The 4,792-nt window shown below is 34.0% G+C and overlaps 1 protein-coding gene across 3 annotated transcripts in view; it reads left to right on the top strand.

The window, feature by feature from the left end:
• GRIA2 (glutamate ionotropic receptor AMPA type subunit 2) overlaps positions 1–1,026 on the top strand; it is a 92,630-nt gene extending 91,604 nt beyond the window's left edge. For all 3 annotated transcript variants that reach the window (XR_012623130.1, XM_074822953.1, XM_074822948.1), the window contains one exon: positions 1–1,026. This exon is cut by the window's left edge and continues 1,857 nt beyond it. The gene's annotated coding sequence lies outside the window, so the exon portion shown is untranslated.
• Positions 1,027–4,792: the final 3,766 nt, after the last annotated feature.

Here is a 4,792-nt window from a genome sequence, read left to right as displayed (position 1 = left end):
TTCTTAGGCTGAAGTAAAATGTTTGCTGAACATTGGAGAAGACAGAGCATTTATCAGAAACTTGAAATCCCTTCTTGTGGTAGAAGCTCTGAGCTTGTTTCTGCAAGCATGTGAACACAGTGTATACTCTCAGTGTGGTCAGCAAGAGAGGTATATACAGTGTTTTCAATGTCAAATTTACCAGTAGCTTCCCCCTAATTAAACTAAACCATTTCTTGACACGTCTGTAATCCATAGGTGTTCTGTGCATTACTCCTCATCAGGAATGTTGGGGAATGCATTCTGATTTTTAATGTTCAATGCTAGAATGACCAAACTAAAATAATATCCATATGGTAATCTAAACTTTTCGAAAAAGTAGAATTGCATTACTGTATACAGTGGAAAGCTATTTATTGTACCTCTGGGCTTATTCCTCTAAAAATCGTAGTGTAAAAAAATCTTTGTCAAGCCTGAACTGATGTATATAACTGAAATAATGTAAAGTTATATTTTCATGTTTTTATACTTAACAACATGATGGGAATACATAATGTATGAGTATTTCAATTACAGATAATATTGATTGGATAATACACATCTCAGTTAAAAATCAGTAATCATAGTTTAATATCCATGTTACAGTACATCAGTATATTGCTATATAAAGTATGTCTGTGTGCATTTAAGTGAAAAATAGTCAAGAGTGATGAAAGCTGTCCAAGGGTTTTTTATTCATTTTATATGAAAACTGTTATGGAGCAACCAAAATGTTTATGAACTCAAACTTGTGTAAATTTCAAAATGTCCTTTTACTGTAGCTTTTTGTTTACAGTACAGTATCTTATTTTCTGCTTTGTTAAATGAGTAACGGTACAAAGCTGGACATACTCTTTCTAAGACATTAACGTTCCCGTTTTTTCATGTATACCTATATGACAGAAAATGCTTCTGATTTTATTTTTCAATCTAACACATGATGGCTTTTCTGGAGTGTTGTATAAACTTCAATCATACATAAAAAATCTTCTTAAAAAAGGCAAAAGACCTTTAATGTCTGTTTAGTATTATTGAAATCTGGTTTCTTATTTATTATAAATATATTTTCCTAAGATTTTACATAGAGCAAACCTGTTTGTCCCCACAGATACTAAATTTCCTTAAAGAGTTTTACAAGGAGAATATAAATCTTTCCCCAAATCATCTTGTCACTCGATGGTAGATTTACTGTAGTTTGCATTATTGCTAAACAAAATAATGTGGCTTTCTTGCCAGCAGTATAATTGTATTTCTGAAATGTAACCTTCTTGACGTGGTTATAATGGCAGTGTGATAGGATGATAATGCTAGTAGGCTAAGTATCTATTCAGTAACTCTACTTAAAAATTGTCAGCTTGAATCAGTATTTTTTTACTTCAACAGATTGATGATGTGTCCAAAGCAGAGAAAGAACCTGAGAAATGGCAAGTATTTTAGGTATAAGTAGTGTCGCTGCTAGAGATCTAGTACAACAAAGTGTTTGCTATAGCAAACCAATGAGTCTGAAGATGTTTGCAATGTGAAAGGTTCGACATTTTTATTTAAATGTATTACACATTTTAACAGAGTGGGTTTCCAGAGTATCAGCCTCCTCTTTGGCTGATAGGTGTAGACAATATCTTTGCATGAATTACTGTGCACAAATAATTACATTTTTAAATACAAATACATGATTTCAGCTATCATTTGGTACAGTTAGTTATATGAATAGAGTGGTCACTAACAAAATAGAATCATCAGCAGATGTTCTGCATGATATCCCTAGAGGCTACTCAGACCTGTTTCACAGTACCAAAGTTTATTGTTTATTAAATCTTTTCATTTAAGCTCTCATGGGATCACAAAAATCTGCTGTGAGAGATTCATTAGGTTCAAATTATATCAAGCACTTAGAATAAAATTCAGCAAATGGCTTAACTGTGGACTTAACTTTGAACATTTTCCCTAGCATCAATTTTTGTAGATAATAGAGAGTACTATCTACTTATGTGAGATGTGATAGAGTTAGGAAATGTATGTGACAAATTTCGTTCAGTCTATGCCTGCTATTGATCTTCCTGAAATTTCTGCTCATACTACTCCTAATACTCTGAACTTTGGGGCTGCTTCAAATAGATCAATGGTCAAATCGCTCTGAAATTGTTCCTTTTTCTGTCTTGAATGCTAGCTTTCCTCTCTCCCCGAAGAAGTAAGTTTGATAAACATGTCTGCATTTAATGTCTGGGGACCTACAGGAACTTGAAGTGATAACAATTTCATAACAGAGTCTCAATTAACTCCTACTTTCATTTAATAGGGTCTCAACTCCTTGTATCCTGAAGTAGCTGTATTCATATTCATAATGCATCTTTTTTTTAGATATTTCCTTAAAGTAGTGTATAACTCTTTGATGGTCAAAACTTTAGTTAGACTCATATAGTGCTTTAACATAAAATGTATTAACTTGATATTATTTGAAAATAAGAAATCTTTAAAATACGATCTTAGCAAAAAAGTGGCAAGAAAAAATAGAACGTAGTAAGATACAATACAAAAATTCTGAGAATTACAGATCCAACTCACCTGCAGCTTTTACATGTCTTGAGGCCATTCCACAGTTCCTAATCTTATTATTAGGGCAGATTACATGATGCGCTTTCTTTCTTTCCCTCTTGTCCCACCACATGCAGTTAGTTCTAATACATTTTAGTTTGGTAGGCAGATAGGAAATGCAATTACTGCATGTAATGCTTATTATAAATTTTTTAAAATTGATTTGGCTGTCATTAAAGATGTTTATTGTAGCTTATTGCATATGTCTCTACTAAAGAAACTGATTATAAAGATGGGAAAGATATTCAAGTGGCATCATTCACTGCACTGTTCTTCTGTCAGTCTCCTCTGTACATCTACTGCTAATGAAAATTTGGCTACCTCTGTAGACAGCTCAGTGCTTTACTTACCTCAGTGGTAAGAAAATTTTTTACACCTAAAAGAAAAACACTTAATTTCACAGAGTTGTCTAGCGAATGACTTCATAGCATTTGCCCAAAGTTATTCCTCACAATACACTTGCAACTCTCACTCAACAGGAAAGGACCATTACTACATGCTGTAGGTGTAGAGAAAAAGTTAACATTTCATTTGTCATTTTTAAAAAATGCTGACTTTTCCAGACTGACCTATTTGTGTTAAAGCATTTACTCCTGCTAGTCTTCCAACTGAAGACTGTGATTTAAAATATATATTTAAATTAAAATGGGTTTTATTTGCTTTAAGGATCCCAAACCTAATTTTGAAAATGTATCTTACAGAATAGAAAAGGGCTGCTCAACATTAGTGCCTAGACTAGCCCCTTGAACTTGTCTTCAATTAGTTCATATCTGGAGATGGGGAAAATGTTACAAAGGGGTTCCAGTGGGTCCCAGGAGCCGTGCAGGACCACACTACCTCTTTTTCATCTTTCCATGCACAGAATTCCACTTTGCAGGTGGGCAAAGGTGAAATAGATTTGAGTCGCAGAGATAGTTTTATGTCATTCTTCTGTCCCTCCTCAATCCTGAAGGACTATCCAAAAGAAACACCAAAGAGGATTTATCCCTCTTTTCTAAGGATAGAAAATATACTCACAACTGGGTGTTTTTCTTTTAAAAACCCACTGTTAGTGCAGTTTTGAAATGATACTTCTATGTTTTAGTTTATGGTAAACAGTTCTTAAAATTGGAAAATAAAATCTGTTTCCAGGGTCATTTACTGTTTGTAATAGTGTACACATACTAGTTTCTTAGAAGAGAACAGCCCAGAGTCCTTCTGGCATGTGCTTTACTGAAGCATCAAGAGCGTCTTGTGAAAAGTATACTTGGAGGCTTTTATATGACAACTTTTTACTCAGTTTTCAAGTTGTACTGTTGCTGCCTGCCCTTCACCACCATGTTCTCTGATTTAAGAGAAAAATGAAATTAAATAGGTCAAGCTATAGCTCCTTCACTTAATAGTATGCTTTACAAATAACAAAATATTTTTCAGTAGTTGGTTTCCTTATGAGTGTCATCATAAGTGACAAACACATTTTGCGTTACCTCATACTCCTAAATAGTGGAATATTCACAGAAATATTTTTTTCTGTTTTTGAACAAGTAGATATTTTTTATACTGTCACAATGACTAAAGATACAATAATACAAGCTACCTGATTTTTACTCAGGTGCTTGCTTTTATATTTGTTACTGTTGTTTTTAATAATTTCACAAAACTGTTGGAAGAATATTTACATAAATTTGGAACTAAGTAGCTTAGCAGCTAATACAAGTTACCTGTAGCTGGAATTCATCATTCAGTTTCAGCTCCTGTGTGTTAACAAATAAGTGGAGTTGCTGGTATATGAAAATGAAGATTGTGGATGTTCCAGTAGATACGTGTGTATACATATCTGTACACAAATATGGAAATGCAATAGTAAAACTAGTGCTGAGTTTGATAAGACCGTACTCAAAAATGGTGATAACCACGGCAATAATTCATAGTAGGGCCAGTAGCGAGAGGAAGGTTCATAAGCAAGTGCCTTATCACCTTTAGTTTAAATAAATATGGAGTCTTACATTTCCATAGGATGGTATGAGTCCCCATGGGACTCAGTCAACAATGAATCACCTAACTTCAAAATCTGGTGTAACACCTGTGATCGCCTTTGTCCTCACTGACAGGATTAAGTTCTACGGAACTTCCGTGAGAAAAACAGGCTCCTCCACACTACCTTCGGCCTACACAAAAAGGTCAAATGAAGCTATTGATTGCA

This window comes from Strix aluco, chromosome 4 (assembly GCF_031877795.1).
Source record: "Strix aluco isolate bStrAlu1 chromosome 4, bStrAlu1.hap1, whole genome shotgun sequence".
NCBI classification, from domain to species: domain Eukaryota; kingdom Metazoa; phylum Chordata; class Aves; order Strigiformes; family Strigidae; genus Strix; species Strix aluco.
The sequence above is the reverse complement of the archived record's forward strand: the minus strand, read 5'-3'. Positions and strand labels throughout refer to the sequence as shown.